The sequence below is a fragment of the Embiotoca jacksoni genome, unplaced genomic scaffold (genome assembly GCF_022577435.1).
Source record: "Embiotoca jacksoni isolate LCO1_2020_lvr unplaced genomic scaffold, fEmbJac1.0.p SCAF_2, whole genome shotgun sequence".
NCBI classification, from domain to species: Eukaryota; Metazoa; Chordata; class Actinopteri; family Embiotocidae; genus Embiotoca; species Embiotoca jacksoni.
Window position 1 is genome coordinate 24,881,028 of NW_027185340.1, and position 21,124 is coordinate 24,902,151.

The 21,124-nt window shown below is 46.0% G+C and overlaps 1 protein-coding gene across 1 annotated transcript in view; it reads right to left on the bottom strand.

Moving 5' to 3' along the window:
* raph1a (Ras association (RalGDS/AF-6) and pleckstrin homology domains 1a) overlaps positions 1–21,124 on the bottom strand; it is a 78,381-nt gene that overhangs the window by 56,269 nt on the left and 988 nt on the right.

Genomic DNA, 21,124 nt, shown 5'->3' on the forward strand with positions numbered 1-21,124 from the left:
TAATCTTGTTAAGCCTTTAAAGCATCGACTGAAATCCTCCTGATGACTTCATATCAGCTCCATGCAGGTCTCCACCTCCTGTTGTATTACAGCAATGTGCACATCTGACCACGACGTGCACTCACAACAACCACACTGTCAGCTAGGAGTTGGAGCTGCAGGTAATGTGGTAAGAAACCGGTACACAGGAAGAGGAAGCTCACCCTTCAGCAACAAACGCTGCTCATTAATTTGCTAAATAACATCAATGCCATATTTCTGTCTGGACCGTAACGCAGGGCGGAGCTCTGAAGAGCGTCTGTCAGAGTGAGTGACACATGGAAGCTACACCACATGTCGGCTTATTGCTGTGACGTTTCAAATTAAAAGCTCACAGGAAACACAATGCATCTGCTGTTGTTCCTTTAGAAGAAGCTCTCAGAGCAGACAAAGGTTGGAGACATCAGAGTTTAACACGAGTCCTAAAGAGTGAGTGGAACCAGTCAACCTTAAAAATCCATCACAAGAGCGACCTCCAGAAGAACCAAACCAATGAACATGCTGATGTCGTCGTTAAAAACTACTGAACGATGTGAACACGAGTAAAGATGAACTCGAAGGATGAAATTCTTAAAAATCACACAATTGCTGTAAAAGCAGTAAAAGTGTTGTTTGATATTAATACTTGTGCTGCATGTTTAAAAATGTTGTTGTCTGGTGCACTGAGACTCACTGTGTGAACATCGTGGACACATGTCCATCTATATGAGGACATTTCTGTCCAGTCCTCACAACTGTTCGACTGAAGGTGTCATATTTGATCAGTTTAATGAAGTCTTGTCTTTAAGGTCAGAGTTCCTGTATTGAAGGATCAGGGTCAACGTTGGGGCTACAGGCATTTAGTTGTGATGTTGAAGGTGATATAAAGAGATGAAGGAATGCACTTTGTCTTCGGAGCTTTAGAAAGACCGACGAGAGTGACAGACACTTGCAACTGAGAAGTTTAAGGCGGTCGACACGCTCTCAACAAAACTATTTCAAGCAGGTCCTCAGCAGACCGTTTAGTCTACAGCAGCTGAAGGCAACAGAACAAAGACAAAGGAGGACATGTTACATCAGTACTTCAAATGGGAATCAAACTCTCAACCCTGACAGAGTCCATGTCTACAAGAAGTAATGCAGGCTGGTCACACACACACACAGAACCGAATGACCACAGCCCACCCTGGACCACAGACTGGATATAAAACTACAGACTGGATATAAAACTACAGACTGGATCTAAAACCACAGACTGGATGTAAAACTACAGACTGGATATAAAACTATATAAAACTACAGACTGGATATAAAAGTGTTCGTAGCTTCATGTCTGAAAAATGGTTCCGATGCAGAAGTGTCTTCAGCTGCAATACCACCGAGTGCCACTAGAGGTCGGCTCCAAAAAGCCTCCGGCTCCATAGACTCCCATTCAACTTCTCATCAAATCCAAAGTGAATAAAATGTGTCCATCAGTTATCTCGGTGTTGTTAGCTAAAGTCACTCCTTCTTATTAGTTTTCTGGAGGTCCATCTGAAAATAATCCCTCATTCATTAGAAAAGAAGATTCAAGAAGACCTGTTTTTGGGGGCGTGTCTGTTTGATTGACAGGCCTGTGGTGCAGTCAGGTTACAGCTATCGGTGGGCGGGACGTAGTATCGTCAGGTCTCCAATCAGATCAGTCAGATCCACCGCTGGCTCCTCCCCCAGCTTGTCCAAATATGGTCACTTCCTGCTCCAAACCGCTCCGAACTAGCAAAGATGGTGATGGACAGAATCTGAACTGGAGGATTCATAACGTTCACAAACCAACGATGACATCACTGATGGTTGATGGTTGATCTGGACAAGCCATTAGGTCACGTTATCACATGCAGTGACTACTGAACTGACTGATATATACACACACGCACACACACACACACACACAGGAAACTCCAGAACTACTGGCCACCAGCGGTCAGCGAGGATAATGCCTGCTGGGAGGTCGGAGCTGAGTGGCACAGTTCAAACATGCAGCTGCACACTCACATCCAAAGGCTGCTGGAGACATGAGACACACACACACACACACACACACACACACACACACACACACACACACACACACACACACACCGCTGCAGTGGAGTCGGTCGCACTGCAGAACTGTCAGGAAGAATCACGGCACTCTGCTACGCTGCTCTGACACACACACAGAGACTGAACATCGTCTCACACACTCAATACAAGGTCACTGAGCTTCTGGGTTAAACTGCTGCTCGGAGAAAGAAGAGGAGCAGGACAGAGACGGACGACAGAGGACGGAGGAAAGAGATGGAGGACGAAGGTCAGAGGACAGGGAGACAGATGAAAGAGATGGAGGACAGATGTCAGAGGGCAGGAGGAAAGAGATGGGAGGACGGAGGTAAGAGGACAGGAGGAAAGAGATGGGAGGACGGAGGTAAGAGGACAGGAGGAAAGAGATGGAGGACAGGAGGTCGGAGGACAGGATGAAAGAGATGGAGGACAGGAGGTCGGAGGACAGGAGGAAAGAGATGGAGGACAGGAGGTCAGAGGACAGGAGGAAAGAGATGGAGGACAGAGGACAGGGGGACGGAGGACAGGAGGATGGAGGACAGGAGGAAAGACATGGAGGACAGGAGGTTGGAGGACAGGAGCAGAGAGATGGAGGACAGGAGGTCGGTGGACAGGAAGACGGAGGACAGGGTGTCCACTGCTTTCAGTAGCACAAGAGGAGAGACAGAGAGACGTGATCGGCTGATGATGTCATACTAAAACTCCCTGTGGATGAGACTTTATTTTGAAAAGTCCGATCTTCCTGCTGGGTGCTGAGGACTTCCTGTGGAGACCCGTTCAGAGACGCCGTTAAAAGCTGAAGAGGATGAATGAAAGGGATTCAAATCACCACCTCAGCAGGAAGAGCTGCCGAGTGCTCGAGGCTTCAGCTGCAAGAACATCGGGACTGTTCAGATTGACAGCAAATAAAACCATGCGTGCGCGCGCACACACACACACACACACACGCGCACACACACACACACACACACACACACACACACACACACAGATCTAACCCTCCTCATCAGTCCTCTGTGCTGTGAAACAGAAAGCAGACAGAGGAGGGCGTGTGCGTGTGTGTGTGTGTGTGTGTGCGCGTGCGTGTGCGCGTGCACACACACACACACCTGCAGGCAGCGTTCCCTTCATAAATCACCATCCAGTTGGAAACATGCACGTCATCTTGGATCTTCACAAAGGACGACAATGATGATCAGTTTCTACTTTCCAGAATCTGTCACATCCCGACATCACCCTGCATTCATCAGCTGATTCACACTGTCCATCCGTCCGTCCGCTCTGAACATGTCAGTCAGACAGAACTCATGAAATAAGGAGCAGAATTAGATCTGAAATGGAGATTTCCTTCCATCATTTCCAGTTTAGAGTTGGACGAGTTACAGGTGACCCTGCTGGTGAGATTGTTAACGTTGCTCCACAGCGTTATCTAGTTCAGGCTCACAGCGCTGCGTTGGACTCTGAACATCTCCTGGACTGCAGCCGTCCTTCATGCAGACGGACGTCCACCATCAGACAGTCAGCTGCTCTATTGGCTGCAAGTTTCACAAAGAAACCCGCTTCTGTTTTTTTATCCCTCGTTCATTCTTTCCATTTTTCCAAACCACGGAGAGGGTTTGAGTTGGCCTACGCCCAGTGAAGATGACCACACTGCACTCCTGTGCAGGAAGGGAACGTTCCAAATTAAAAAAACAACCCCGCAAAATACCGATGTGATATCGGCTGGCAGCAGCAGCAGCCCTCCGGCCCACCGGGTCGCCTCCATCAGACGGACCACTTTCCATCTGAGCTGGAGCTGCTTGGGTCTGAGGGGAGCTGTGGTTCAGTCTGGACCCGTCTGTGGGTGGACGGAAAAAACAGCAGCTGCTCCTAGTGTAGTACAAGACATAATATTAACACACACACACACACACACACACACACACACTTTATACCATCCCCTTCAAACTTCAGTGACAGACTTTAAAGGCTGTTTATGTTCAGCTCTTCTTCTGTCACCTGGTTTATGGCTCCATACAAACTTCCCTGTCTGTCCACAGTCATGTCGTGAACCCGGGTGGTCGTGACCCCGCGTGGTCGTGACCCCGGGTGGTCGTGACCCCCGCGTGGTCGTGAACCCGCGTGGTCGTGAACCCGGGTGGTCGTGGCCCCGCGTGGTCGTGACCCCGGGTGGTCGTGACCCCGCGTGGTCGTGAACCCGCGTGGTCGTGGCCCCGGGTGTTCGGACCGGAGCCGATGGAACCCAGAACCTGAGTCCAACACCTTCTGGTGAGCATAACGTTTGTGACTTCACCAAATCAGCAGCAGCTTCATGTAATCTTCAGCTGGGGTCTCCCACCTCCCAGATGTATCTGACGATCCACCTCAACATTTTTTATTGATTTCTTTTTTAACCTGTCCGAGAAGGACACTATCACCGCAATGGATTAAAGAGTGGACGATCTCCCCTCTTCCCTCCACCCTGTCTGCTCCGCACCGTGTCAGTGCAGCAGAGGTGGAGCGCCACTCACAAAGAGACACACAGAGGTCAGAGGACAGAAACACAGCAGACTCTCACACTGAGCAACAGATGTTGATCAGAAATGAAATAAATAACATAAATACAACTGTGGTGGTGGAGCGTGGTTTGGCTCAGCTGCAAGGAGGGACTGATTGGGGGAGTGGTTCAGCTGGTAGAACCCCCAGTGACGGCAAAGATGTCTGTCACACTGGCGCCCAACGTGGAGCCCGGCATGAAGATGGACGACCAGCACATGGACTTGGCGGTCATCGCCGTGGGGCAGATACTGGGGGAGATCGCAGCCATGCAGCAGGACCATGCTGAGGCCAACAGGGGGTTCCTGGCGGCGCTTCAGGCCCAGGCAGAGGGGCAAGCTGAGGTGCTCGAGCAGCTTGCAGCATGGTCGGCTGCAGCCCTGCCACCGCTGACTTCTTCAACGTTGACGGGGGTGCACCCACATAAAATGACTGCAGCAGACGACGCGCAGTCGTTTCTCAGCATGTTCGAGGCAGTGGCGGAAGCGTGCGGCTGGCCAGCGGCAGAGCAGGTGATTCGGCTCTTCCCGCTCCTGACGAGGGAGGCACAAACGGCAGTCCTGGGGCTTCCACCAGCAGCTACAAACAGCTACACTGATGTGAAGAAAGCCATCCTGGACGGGCTGGGCCTTTCACCAGAGGAGCATCGACGGCGGTTCCGAGAGGCCAGGATGGAGCCCGAGGACCGGCCCTTCACCCATGCCCAGCAGCTAAGGGACGCCACAGCCAGGTGGTTGCAGCCGGGGAGCTTGGCGGGGAGCAGGCGTTACTGGAAAATGTGGTGATGGAAAAGTTTGTGGGGGGACTGCCAGTCAACACATCAGCGTGGGTATGTTGCCATCGTCCCACGTCACTCGAAACCGCCATTATTTTGGCAGAGGACCACCTCGCTGTCCACCCCAATGGTCCGGAAGACAACGGGCGCCCGCTGGCTCCAGCCCGGCCGACTCCCACCCCTCGGAGAAGGTCACAACGGCAGCTCCCGGCTCGGTCGCTGCCATCTCCGCGGTCTCACCCTCTCCCTCCAGTCGTGTCTCCACAGGTCCCAGCAGCTACAGGCACCCTTCCCAACCTACAGGGGGCTCCTCAGACGTCAGGGCAGGCGTGTTGGAGGTGTGGCCGGCCCGGGCACTGCCAGAAGGAGTGTCCACTCCTGGACATAGGCCAGGCGATCCGGGTTGCCGGCCCTCCAACACCCTCCCATGGTCCAGGGGTGACATACCGCGTTCCAGTAAGGATCCAGGGGGGTGTACATCAGGCAATGGTGAATTCTGACTGTACACAGTCTATGATTCACCAAAGCCTGGTTCGGCCCGGGGCATTGGTGGAGGCATTGTGGGTGAAGATTAGGTGCGTGCATGGGGATGTTCATGAGTATCCCATTGTGTCAGTGGAAATTAGATACTTGGGGAAAAAGCATAGTGTGAAGGTCGCGGTTAGCTCCCGCCTTACGCACCCGATAATCTTGGGAACAGATTTGCCCGGGTTTCATAAGGTCATGCGATATGTGTGCTGTGCTCAGCGGTGACGCGAGGTTGTCCAACACTGCAGACGGAGAGGGGGAACCAATGGAGCCTCCTATGGAGACTCCACCGGGTCCCGAATTGCACTCCATGGAGGGTTTTCCACTTGAGCAGTCTCATGATGATACTCCACGCTTTGCCTTTGACCAAGTGATAAGAATTGAAGGTCAGTTGGTGCGCCCTGACGCGGCACAGTCATATCCGCACTTTTCATTGATTAGTGAGTCGTGACACTCAGACAGGACAGGAAAACACCCAGTTGTTGGTGGCGAAAAGCCGCCGGGAAATAATTTTTCAGGCAGCTCACTATAACCCGATGGGTGGCCACATGGGATATGCTAAAACACTGGACTGGATGATGACCCGATTCTATTGGGTATCCGGGGGGATGTGCGCCGTTGGTGTCCATCCTGCCCAGAGTGTCAACTGGTAAACCAGTCAGCCATTCAGAGGGTGCCTTTGCGTCCTCTACCATTAATGGAGGTCCCATTTGAACGAATTGGCATGGACTTCATCGGGCCATTTCACCGGAGCGCACGCGGCTATCGTTTTGTGTTAGTTCTGGTGAATTACGCAACTCAATATCCTGAGGCAGTGCCGTTGCGCAACATTTCTGCAAAGAGTGTCGCGTAGGCTCTGTTTCAGGTCATCTCCCGAGTCATAATCCTAAAAGAGATTCTGACTGACCAGGGCACCCAGTTCATGTCACGAACACTGAGGGAACTTTATGGATTACTGGGAGTTAAATCTATTCGGACCAGTGTTTGTCACCCACAGACTGATGGTCTTGTGGAGCGTCTGAATAAGACTTTAAAATCCACGATTAGTAAATTCATACACGAAGATTAACGCAATTGGGATAAATGGCTTGATCCTCTGTTGTTTGCAGTGCAGGAGGTTCCCCAGGCCTCCACGGGATTTTCTCCCTTCGAGCTGCTGTTTGCAGGAAACCACGGGGGGTGCTCGACCTGCTTAAAGAAAACTGGGAGGATGGTCCAAGCCCCGGCAAAAATTAAATTCAGTACGTCCTGGACCTGCGAGCAAAACTCCACACACTGGGTCGGCTGTCACGTGAGAATTTGCTCCAGGCCCAGGAACATCCACAACAGAGGGGCCAAGCTGAGGCAATTCACACCGGGAGAAAAGGTACTTGTATTGTTTCCTTCTTCCAGCTCAAAACTTCTCGCCAAGTGGCATGGGCCCTTTGTGGTCACACAGCGAGTAGGTGACGTCGACTATGAGGTAGTGCATTCTGACAGGGGCGGAGCTACACAGCTCTACCATCTCAACCTCTTAAAGGCATGGAGAGAGGCGGAATCTGTTTCTCTGGTGTCCGCGGTATCTGAGAGAGAGGAGCTGGGGCCAGAGGTTCCAAAATCTACCAATCCTGCCTCGCTCCCTTATGACGCCCAGAACAGACGTTGCCCAGTTGCAGAAGCAGTTTGCTGACCTGTTCTCCCTCCTGCCAGGTCGCACAAACCTCATAGTGCACAACATTGAGACGTCTCCAGGTGTGACGGTGCGGTTACGACCCTACAGGCTACCTGAACACAAAAGAAAAGTGGTTCAGAGGGAATTGGCTGCTATGCTGGAGATGGGAGTAATAGAAGAGTCCAACAGTGCCTGGTGTAGCCCCATTGTTCTTATTGTCAAGAAGGATGGATCTATACGGTTCTGTGTGGACTATTGCAGGGTGAATGATGTGTCACGATTTGATGCGTACCCAATGCCCCGGGTCGACAAACTCCTGGACCGACTGGGCACTGCACGTTTCTTCACGACACTGGATTTAACCAAGAGCTACTGGTAGATTCCTCTCTCACCAGAGTCCAAGGAAAAAACGGCCTTCTCCACTCCGTTTGGATTATACCAATTCACCACACTTCCCTTTGGGTTGTTCGGTGCCCCGGCCACTTTCCAACGCCTCATGGACCGGGGTGCTGCGTCCGCATGCTGCATATGCTGCCGCCTACCTGGATGATGTCATCATCCACAGCACCACCTGGGCGGAGCATGTGCAGCGGGTGGGCGCGGTTCTGGAGTCCCTGAGGAAGGCTGGGCTCACCGCCAACCCAGGGAAGTGTGCAGTTGGACAGAGGGAGGTACGATATCTGGGGTACCACTTGGGCGGCGGGCAGGTGCGCCCTCAGGTGGATAAGACGGCTGCTATCGCAGCCTGCCCACGGCCCAAGACAAAAAAAGAAGTGAGGCGGTTTTTGGGGCTGGCAGGTTATTATAGACGGTTCATCCCGAACTTTATGGATCTGACCAGTTCCTTGACCGACCTGACCCGGAAAGGTGCCTCAGATCCGGTCCAGTGGATGGAGGAGTGCCAGTGGACGTTTGAGAGGGTGAAACAGGCTCTCTGTGGGGAACCACTCCTCCACACACCTAACTTCTCTCTCCCCTTTACCCTGCAGACTGATGTGTCGAACAGAGGGCTGGGGGCCGTTTTGTCCCAGCAGGTGCGGGGGGTTGATCGCCCTGTTCTGTACATCAGCCGGAAACTATCAGAGAGGGACGCCAGTTACAGTATGGTGGAGAAGGAGTGCCTGGCCATCCAGTGGGCAGTCGACTCCCTGCGCTACTACCTCCTGGGACGCCCATTCACCCTCTGTTCGGACCACGCTCCGCTCCAGTGGCTCCTCCACATGAAAGATACTAAATCCCGGATCACTCGGTGGTATCTGGCTTTACAGCCTTTAACTTCAAGGTGGTCCATAGGCTGGGGGCGCAGATGGCCGTGGCTGACTTCTTCTCCCGCTCTCAAAGGGGGAAGGGGGAGTAGGTTAGGCCGGATGGTTCCCCGGCCTAAGTCGGGTGGTGGGGGTATGTGGTGGCGGGGTGTGGTTTGTCTCAGCTGCAGGAGGGACTGATTGGAGGAGTGGTTCAGGGAAAGGTGCATGGAAGGGGCTTAATTAGCCCCAGCTGAAATCAATCACTGATTGTCCCTCTCTTCCCTTAAAAACCCAAGCAGCAGGACACCAGCTCACTCCTAGTGACACGGAAAGGAAGGCTGGTCGGCTGGCTGCGAACAGGTTGTGTGTCATGTGCTCGAATGCCCGGCAGGAGAGCACCAGAGTTAAAAGTGATTGTTGGTGTGGAATAAACAAATTGGAACATCGTACTTTAGTGAAGTGTGGTGCGTTCAGCCGATAGAACCCACAGTAACGGCAAAGATGTCTGTCACAACAACATTTTCAGCTGGACTGGAGGAGAGTTATAAACAGTCTCACTGAGGGAGAGTTCAAAGTTACACTGCAGTTTGACTAAATAATCTTGACTTTTCAAATTAGAAGCTCTCCAGTTTCACACAGGGTCCAGTCATATATTGTAATATATTAGGTTTATACCAACCATCATCCATCAGTGAGGTCATCGTTGGTTTGTGAACGTTATGAAGTCTCCAGTTCAGATCACCATCTTTGCTAGTTCGGAGCTAGCTCGGAAATCTTATTTTCTAATGAATGAGGGATTATTTTCAGATGGACCTCCAGAAAACTAATAAGAAGGAGTGACTTTAGCTAACAACACCGAGATAACTGATGGACACATTTTATTCACTTTGGATTTGATGAGAGAAGTTGAATGGGAGTCTATGGAGCAGGAGGCTTTTTGAAGCTGACCTCTAGTGGCACTCGCTGGTATTGAAGCTTTGTCACTGCTGTTTCTAGAGCTTCTGACGATAAATTTGGTTCGCAAACATAATGAAAGGTTGTCAGCACCCTCCAGAGGACCAACAACACCTCTAAAGTCCACAATAAAATTACAATGAACTGCTAATGTACTTGTTAGACAGTAAACAGTGTGAATAATAATATACAATGACAGGAGCCATTCTGCCTGCATCTTTATTTACAATGTGTTACGAACATTTCATCTGTTCCTGGAGTAGAATTAAGAACGCAGAAGCTTTACTTGTAATGGATATTTGAATATTGTCTTATTTCACATTTGTCATGTTTTAACTCCGTGTGGTTTTATTCTAGATTCTATCGTATCGTGATGGAAACGAAAGATTTCCTGAATGTGAATCTTAATTCCAGGATTTGAATGCTTCTTCTTTAAAAACAAGGGAAACAGTGTTAAGACTCCGTTCAACACAGTCAGCACAACAGTCCTGATTCCCAGCTGCACAGCCGGACCCTGGATCTCCACCAGGGCCGAGAGAGAGAGAGAGGGGGGGGGAGAGAGAGAGAGAGAGAGAGAGAGAGAGAGGAGAGAGAGAGAGAGAGAGAGAGAGAGGGCGAGAGAGGGAGAGAGAGAGAGGCTTGGCCGGGTGATGCAGCTCAGGATGAACACGAAGGGGAAAAATGAAAGAATTAAAAAAAAAAGAAAGAAGAAATGAGATTAGATTTTCCGAGAGAGGTCTGTGTAGTAACACAGCAACAGAACGACTCTACATCTGTGAGGAATTAAAGAGAGACAGACAATACTGCTGCTGTTGGAAACACTTTGAACTTCAGTGTTCGTTCATTCTGGAGATGAAGACAAAGATCGAAACGACTCGCTTCCTGGACAAAACACAGAAGGAACGCATGAAGCACCACGTTGGTAGATTTAAAAACTCTAGTTTCTCTATGCAGAATTATTCAGCTCTCAAATATACGTTTTCTACATTGGATTATTCCAATAAAACGTTTTTAACTTGTTAACCTGTCCATGTGGTACTTTTTACCTGCTGGAGAACTTATCATGAGCAAAATCAGCATTTCAGTCTCAGAAACCCACATTCAGACCGCCGGGCTTTCATGTCACATATCTAAGGAACCAATCAGATCAGCTAGCAGGGCGGGGCTTAAGGCTGCCAAGTTAGTACAAAAATTACATTCACCTGAATTTCAAATGACACGCAGTTCATTTGAGTTCAGTTGAACCCCTCACAACCCTCCTCGGGTCACTTGGGTGGCGACGTCACAGCATCAACGGTGCAGAACCCAAAATACATCCACGAGGAATGATAATTACAAATAAAATACGAATAAAAAGTGACAGATATAGTGATGCTTTCTATATCATCGAGGGGCCATCTTGAGCTGCAGGCAACTATCAACCATCAGTGATGTCATCAACCATCAACCATCAGTGATGTCATCAACCATCAGTGATGTCATCGTTGGTTTGTGAACGTTATGAATCCTCCAGTTCAGATTCTGTTTTATATAGTTTTATATCCCGTCTGTGGTTTTATATAGTTTTATATCCCGTCTGTGGTTTTAGTTTTATATCCCGTCTGTGGTTTTATATAGTTTTATATCCCGTCTGTGGTTTTAGTTTTATATGCCGTCTGTGGTTTTATATAGTTTTATATCCCGTCTGTGGTTTTATATAGTTCTATATCCCGTCTGTGGTTTTATATAGTTTTATATCCCGTCTGTGGTTTTAGTTTTATATCCCGTCTGTGGTTTTATATAGTTTTATATCCCGTCTGTGGTTTTATATAGTTCTATATCCCGTCTGTGGTTTTATATAGTTTTATATCCCGTCTGTGGTTTTATATAGTTTTATATCCAGTCTGTGGTTTTATACAGTTTTATATCCCGTCTGTGGTTTTAAATAGTTTTATATCCAGTCTGTGGTTTTGTATAGTTTTATATCCCGTCTGTGGTTTTATATAACTTTATATCCCGTCTGTGGTTTTATATAGTTTTATATCCAGTCTGTGGATTTATATAGTTTTATATCCAGTCTGTGGTTTTATATAGTTTTATATCCCGCCTGTGGTTTTATATAGTTTTATATCCAGTCTGTGGTTTTATATAGTTTTATATCCAGTCTGTGGATTTATATAGTTCTATATCCCGTCTGTGGTTTTACATAGTTCTATATCCCGTCTGTGGTTTTATATAGTTTTATATCCAGTCTGTGGTTTTATATAGTTCTATATCCCGTCTGTGGTTTTATATAGTTTTATATCCCGTCTGTGGTTTTATATAGTTTTATATCGCGTCTGTGGTTTTATACAGTTTTATATCCCGTCTGTGGTTTTATATAGTTTTATATCCTGTCTGTGGTTTTATATAGCTTTATATCGCGTCTGTGGTTTTATATAGTTTTAAATCCCGTCTGTGGTTTTATATAGTTTTATATCCAGTCTGTGGTTTTATATAGTTTTATATCGCATCTGTGGTTTTATGTAGTTTTAAATCCAGTCTGTGGTTTTATATAGCTTTATATCGCATCTGTGGTTTTATATAGTTTTAAATCCCGTCTGTGGTTTTATATAGTTTTATATCCAGTCTGTGGTTTTATATAGTTTTATATCGCATCTGTGGTTTTATGTAGTTTTAAATCCAGTCTGTGGTTTTATATAGCTTTATATCGCATCTGTGGTTTTATATAGTTTTAAATCCAGTCTGTGGTTTTATATAGTTTTATATCGCATCTGTGGTTTTATATAGTTTTAAATCCAGTCTGTGGTTTTATATAGTTTTATATCGCGTCTGTGGTTTCACTCCATCACTGCAGCAGAAAATGTGGTGGAACAACAAGACTGTGTGCAGATACATTCGCTGTAAAAGGGTTGTCCTTGATCAGGCTTGGTTTCACGGCACTAAATATGACAATCAAGAGGTGAAGCATCACTACAAACACAAGAACAAGGACACCGTTTGAGAAGGAGCTTTCAGAGCAGTGATTAAAACGCAGAATACACAATATGTCTTGTGTAGAAAACAAACAGTCACCATATCCTGTACTCATGTATGAAGAAGTGCTGCTACCACCTTCTGCCCGAGAGGCCGTAGACCTGTAAGTGGGCACTTCTGTCAGGTGTACACCAAAAAATGTCACATTAAATGTACAGTAAAATAAGCCATTATAAATCTACATAACGATCAAGTCTTGCAAAAAAAAAAAAAAAACATTTTACACAGTGAAACTACAAAAATCTCGTAAAATACTGTGAAAGACATTTTTGCCAAACCACCCTGATGCACTGATGTATAATTTAGGGAAGTTTTTCCTTTTTTTAAAATAAAAAGAGGGTTTTAAAGCATAAAAGAACATAAGAAACCAAATGTCGTACTGATGGTGTGTGAATCTTTTGAGTCTTTTGACTGATTTCCCGATGAAGCACCATTTCTAGTTTCCCAGACTTCCTTGCTCTGTTGCCGTGTCACTGGGACTATGAGAGGAATGTCCTTCACTCCAACACCCGCCTTCTGAACAGCAGCCACGACCTCTGACCCCTGACTGAAACGTCGGGGATCCCTGGTTCATGAGATGTACTCAAATACATTTTAAATACTGTTTCCTCATCGGTACGTTGTGTTTAGTTTACAGAGCCGAGAGACGGAGGAAACCGGAGTACTGTTACTTCATCTGGATACTCTATTAATACTGTGTGTGTGTGTGTGTGTGTGTGTGGGGGGGGGGGGGGAGACACACACACACACACACACACACACACACACACACACACACACACACACACACACACACACACACCCTCTGAGTCATTGCATTCAGCTGCCAGTTGCCTGTTTCAAAAACAAACAGCAGAAAAACCTTCACTGTTATCACACACACACACACACACACACACACACACACACACACACACACACACACACAGTCCTGTTTCCATCACCAAGGTCATTGACATGAACATCTACCTTAAATGTTTTCTGAAACCTTAAACCTTAAACCAAGTCCTCGTTCCCGAAGAAGAGGCAACTGCAACACCAACACATGAATATGACGATGGACGGTCGATAGCGAGGCCACAGACAGATTTACAGATTTACAGAAGGGCAGCCTGACCTTGAACTCTCCTAAATGTCTTGAAGTGACGTTGACGTCAGCGTCGGTCGGGTCGGTCCGGTTTAAGATTCATGTTCCATTGAACTGTTTTCATTCTGTTCCTCTGCACGGCTTCATCTCCACCGGCCGCGTCTCACAAGTGTTTTTATCTTCCTTCCTCATTCAGTCATGTTTCCTTCATTTCTGTTCTTCTATCAGGTAAACGTTGTTAAACGGCTTCTTTTTTGTCCGTTGTGTTCATGGTTGTCATTTCCTACTTTGTGCTGCAGCCTGCAGACGAAGTTAAAACAGCTGCTGAGTTTTAGTCATTAAAACATGAATGCTGTTTATTGTGGAACTATTTTTGTGTCTGCAGAACATGTTTCTTGTCCAACTTGAAAGACCACGGTGGTCGACGGTGATGAAGTCATGTGTTTGACAATCACAAGTTTGCACATCTGGGTTATATTTTGAAAATTGACGGGATTTTCTCAGACTGACTTCCTGCGCGGCCGATCTGCTCTGATCAGCTCGCCGCGATCTCCGAGCATCTTCCGTCAGAAAATAGACTCGCCACAAATAAACTCTCAAAAATAAAAAAGTAGATTCTTTGGCGGGATATGAAGCATTGAGTTTAATAACAGCAGCCGTATCAGAGACGGACCCGGTGGAAACAGCCCGGACAGCGACTGTACTGACCCAGCAGTGGATCTCGGGTACCTCGGATTTTAGCAAAAACAGGAAACGTCTAAGTTAACGCCATTTACGATGTTTTTCAAGGTACGGTGTGTTTTGCAATTAGCTGCACTAAAAATACGTTTGAATTGTCCAAAGAAGGTCAAAGAAACCTGCTGCTGTTAAACTGGGGTGTAATAGGACAGAGAGGACCAACAGGGTCTTCGATGGTCCAACAGCCCCGCTGGGATTCGAACCCGTGTTTCCAGTACATCGCTGCCGTTATGTAATTATCTGGCCACCGTTACCTGGAACAGCTATTTAGAGTACAGAATCAAACTTCCTGAAGAGCCGTCCTCAGCAACACCGATGTTAGGACTCGTTTCGACAAACGTTTCAGCCATCATTGTGTTTACGGATAAATTCATCAGAACTACATGTTGACGTTTGGCACTTCCTCTTCATCTCAGGAGGAGAGGATTGAATCCAAATAATAAAATCCAGCATGCGGTGCTACAGTTCAGTCTTCACATCACATTCCTGATTCACGGGTTCCACTGTGGTAAACGTGTTCAAAATGAATACAAGCAGCAGTCAATGTAGATCACTCGGGGAGGGCCGTTTCATTGGGCAGGAGCAGAAAAAGAACCAGAACCAGCAGGCTTTAGCTGGACACAATCTAGCCTGTCGTGGCTGCAGAGCTGCTGCTGCAGGTTTCTCTCCTCCATTTGCCCTTCTAGCTGTCTGAAGTGATAAGATACATCACATGTTTGCAGTGAAGCCACAACTACAACGAAATAAAGAAAATTCTGCAGAAGAAATTATATTGAGACTTTTGCTGAAAATGAAAATGTATTCTGCTTTGTTGTCCATAACTTCAGAGTAAACTGGGCCGGTGTGCAGCAGCTCAGTGTTCCTGGTAATAAGACTGTAAGATCACAACAAAAGATGTCAATAATTAATGAAGTCGCTGCTGCTTCCTGCTTTACAGTGTTGTCTTGTCTAATGTCGTCTCAGCCGTGTGCATTCACAGCTGGTCTAACCTGATGAAATAGTGGAAGTACGACAACAAAATAAGCTCCGCTGAATAAGAAAGAGTCCCTCAGTAACAGATGTGCTCTGCTGCTGCTTCACACCCTCCGTCTGTCTCACCCATGGGACGCACAGGAATTTCCTGAGAAGGAGGGATGACTTTTCCATTCACTTGGCGAGAGAGGGACAGACAGGGAGGAGACGGAGACAACAACATCAGCTGGCCTGGTTTGACCTCTCAAAGTGACAATAGACTGACAAACTGCAGCAGAGCAGCTGCTACAGATGTGTTCAGTCAGATGTTTACAGGACAGCTGAGAGAGGAAGGCCATCATCGTCTCCTCATGCTATCGAGCATCCAGTGCTCATTCAGCCAGTCTCTGAATGAGAGTGTCGACCGACATTATCATTCACATCACAAACATGGCCGATTTCACCGAGACGAGAACTCATCGCTGCGGTAACAAGACCAGGTCAAAACCTGGAGGGCTTTTAATTTGAAACATGGGCTTTTAATTTGAAATGGATATGGGATGTCTCGGCATTCAGTCAACCAACGGTGGTCCCAAAGACTGGATATAAAACTGTTCGTAGTGAAGTAACTCAACTTTTCAGGCTTTGAAGGAATCTTTATACAGTGGTGTGAAAAAGTGTTTGCCCCCTTCCTGATTTCTTATTGTTTTGCATGTCTGTCACACTTAAATGTTTCAGATCATCAAACAAATTTAAATATTAGTCAAAGATAACACAAGTAAACACAAAATGCAGTTTTTAAATGAAGGTTTTTATTATTAAGGGAGAAAAACAATCCAAACCCACATGGCCCTGTGTGAAAAAGTGTTTGTCCCCTCCTGTTAAAACATAACTTAACTGTGGTTTATCACACCTGAGTTCAATTTCTGGAGCCACACCCAGACCTGATTACTGACACACCTGTTCTCAATCAAGAAATCACTTCAATAGGACCTGCCTGACAAAGTGAAGTAGACCAAAAGATCCTCAAAAGATAGACATCATGTTGAGATCCAAAGAAATTCAGGAACAAATGAGAAAGAAAGTAATTGAGATCTATCAGTCTGGAAAAGGTTCTAAAGCCATTTCGAAAGCTTTGGGACTCCAGCGAACCACAGTGAGAGCCATTATCCACAAATGGAGAAAACATGGAACAGTGGTGAACCTTCCCAGGAGTGGCCGGCCGACCGAAATTACCCGAAGAGCGCAGCGACGACTCATCTGAGAGGTCACAAAAGACCCCACGACAACATCCAAAGAACTGCAGGCCTCACTTGCCTCAGTTAAGGTCAGTGTTCATGACTCCACCAGAAGAAAGAGACTCGGCAGAAATGGCTGCATGGCAGAGTTCCCAGACCAAAACCACCGCTGAGCAAAAAGAACATTAAGGCTCGTCTCATTTTTGCCAGAAAACATCTTGATGATCCCCAAGACTTTTGGGAAAATACTCTGTGGACTGACGAGACAAAAGTTGAACTTTTTGGAAGGTGTGTGTCCCATTACATCTAGCGTAAAAGTAATACCGCATTTCAGAAGAAGAACCTCATACCAACAGTAAAATATGGTGGTGGTAGTGTGATGGTCTGGGTCTGTTTTGCTGCTTCAGGACCTGGAAGACTTGCTGTGATAAATGGAACCATGAATTCTACCGTCTACCAAAACATCCTGAAGGAGAATGTCCGGCCATCTGTTCGTGACCTCAAGCTGAAGCCAACTTGGGTTCTGCAGCAGGACAATGATCCAAAACACACCAGCAAGTCCACCTCTGAATGGATGAAGAAAAACTAAATGAAGACTTTGGAGTGGCCTCGTCAAAGTCCTGACCTGAATCCTATTGAGATGCTGTGACATGACCTTAAAAAGGAGGTTAATGCTGGAAAACCCTCCAATGTGGCTGAATTACAACAACTCTGCAAAGATGAGTCGGCCAACATTCCTCCACAGCTGGAAAAGACTCATTGAAAGTTATCACAAACGCTTGATTGCAGTTGTTGCTGCTAAGGGCGGTCCAACCAGTTATTAGGTTTAGGGGGAAACACTTTTTCACACAGGGCCATGTGGGTTTGGATTGTTTTTTCTCCCTTAATAATAAAAACCTTTATTTAAAAACTGTATTTTGTGTTTACTTGTATTATATTTGACTAATATTTAAATTTGTTTGATCATCTGAAACATTTAAGTGTGACAAACATGCAAAAAAATAAGAAATCAGGAAGGGGGCAAACACTTTTTCACACCACTGTACGTGTTCACATGTTTGATGCATAAAGCAGACGATGCTTCAAATATAGATGTTGCTGCAAAGAAGCTCCACATTGTAAAAAGGTGGAGACCAAAGATCAGCATCGCCAACGCAGCATCTGACCAGCTCCCTGTCTGCTCCAGACAGAAAAGGGTTTATGCAGATATAAATTTTGATTTTGATTTTATTTTTAATTTTATACACTTTATTAATCCCCGAGGGGAAATGTCTTCACTACAGCAGGGGGGCTCTCAGGGGGGAGCTGCTGCAGCAGGCTGCCACTAGCGCGGTGCCAGGTAACCTGACCTGAGGTGCATGTTTTTGGATGATGGGAGGAAGCCGGAGAACCCAGAGAGAACCCACGCAAGCACAGGGAGAACATGCAAACTCCGCACAGAAAGGCCCAGGACCGGATTCGAACCCGGAACCTTTTTTTGCTGTGAGGTGACAGTGCTAACCACTGCACCACCTTGCCACCCAAATTATGTCACAATGAAGTTGACCTTTGCCCCTTATTAAAAGAAAAACTCATCATTGTATCCAAGCAAACATTTGTGTGAAATTGTGTTACAATCGATGCATAAATTCTTCAGTTACAGCGCACAAGTGTGTTTTGTGAGGTCACGGTGACCTTTGACCTTTGACCACCAAAATCGAATAAGCTCATCTGTTAAGTCTGAGTGAATGTTTGTGCCAAATTTAAAGGACGTCCCTCAAAGACTTCCTGAGACATCACATTCACAATGAGAGCATGGACATGAGTTTATGGTGACATTGACCTTTGACCTTCAGAGTCTACTGTCTGCCGATAGACTCCAAACCAGAGAAGGAGATCACCTGTCTGCTACGCTACAACCAGCAGTGCATATCACACTGAGGTCCATGATGCTGGAAGATAAGTGATGTCTACAAGGTGTTCAGACCACAGACTGGATATAAACAGACCTGATATAAAACCAGACCGGATATAAACAGACTGGATATAAAACCACAGACTGGATATAAAACCACAGACTGGATATAAAACCACATGCTGGATATAAAACTACAGACTGGATATAAAACTACAGACTGGATATAAACAGACCTGATATAAAACCAGACCGGATATAAACAGACTGGATATAAAACCACAGACTGGATATAAAACCACATGCTGGATATAAAACTACAGACTGGATATAAAACTACAGACTGGATATAAACAGACTGGATATAAAACTACAGACTGGATATAAAACTACAGACTGGATATAAACAGACCTGATATAAAACCAGACCGGATATAAACAGACTGGATATAAACAGACCTGATATAAAACCAGACCGGATATAAACAGACTGGATATAAAACCACATGCTGGATATAAAACTACAGACTGGATATAAAACCACAGACTGGATATAAAACTACAGACTGGATATAAAACCACAGACTGGATATAAAACCACATGCCGGATATAAAACTACAGACTGGATATAAAACCACATGCTGGATATAAAACTACATGCTGGATATAAAACTACAGACTGGATATAAAACTACAGACTGGATATAAAACCACATGCTGGATATAAAACCACATGCTGGATATAAAACTACATGCTGGATATAAAACTACAGACTGGATATAAAACCACATGCTGGATATAAAACCACATGCTGGATATAAAACTACAGACTGGATATAAAACCACAGACTGGATATAAAACTACAGACTAGATATAAACCTACAGACTGGATATAAAACTACAGACTAGATATAAAACTACAGACTGGATATAAAACTACAGACTGGATATAAAACCACAGACTGGATATAAAACTACAGACTGGATATAAAACCACAGACTGGATATAAAACCACATGCTGGATATAAAACTACAGACTGGATATAAAACCACAGACTGGATATAAAACTACAGACTAGATATAAACCTACAGACTGGATATAAAACTACAGACTAGATATAAAACTACAGACTGGATATAAAACTACAGACTGGATATAAAACCACAGACTGGATATAAAACCACATGCTGGATATAAAACTACAGACTGGATATAAAACCACAGACTGGATATAAAACTACAGACTAGATATAAACCTACAGACTGGATATAAAACTACAGACTAGATATAAAACTACAGACTGGATATAAAACTACAGACTGGATATAAAACCACAGACTGGATATAAAACCACATGCTGGATATAAAACTACAGACTGGATATAAAACCACAGACTGGATATAAAACTACAGACTAGATATAAACCTACAGACTGGATATAAAACTACAGACTAGATATAAAACTACAGACTGGATATAAAACTACAGACTGGATATAAAACCACAGACTGGATATAAAACCACATGCTGGATATAAAACTACAGACTGGATATAAAAGACAGACTGTTTTTGGGGGCGTGTCTGTTTTGATTGACAGGCCTGTGGTGTAGTCAGGTTACAGCTATCGGTGGGCGGGACGTAGTATCGTCAGGTTTCCAATCAGATCAGTCAGATCCACCGCTGGCTCCTCCCCCAGCTCGTCCAAATATGGTCACTTCCTGCTCTAAACCGCTCTGAACTAGCAAGATGGTGACGGACAGAATCTGAACTGGAGGATTCATAATGTTTACAAACCAACGATGACATCACTGATGGATGATGACCTCACTGATGGTTGATGACCTCACTGATGGATGGTATTAAAGGTGCGTCATGTCAGGAGACACCAGCTGGGTTTTCTTTGTGTCACTGTGAATTCGTCCCCCAGACTGTCAACATCGAGTTCTACTGGGACCTTCTGAGGGGAACCTTCACGGTAAACCACCTGAACTGTGTTTCCATGGCAACAAGCTTCTCCAACATCCCAACACGCTGCTCACAAAGGTTGTTGTTGTTTTTTTCTCTGAACTTGGCACCTCGTATGTTGTTTAATTATTTATCTGTCAAAAAGACTTCTTGGCAAATAAAACGTTTTCATCGGAGCACCTTTAAACTGATTCATCACTTATAATGAACTCTGAGTTAAATCACGTGTTTGATAGAGCCAGGCTGTCCTCCGGGACCCGGATGTGACAGGATAACCTGCCAGACGTCGGACAGGGGAGGACTACATGTTGGTGAGACAGGTTAACCAGCAGGAGGACAGACAGACAGGCGGACGGCAGGCCTGCATGTCTGATAGTGGGGGTGGGGGAGGAAGGAGGGGGGTGTCATTCTGCTCATTGAAGGAAAATCCAATCAGAGAA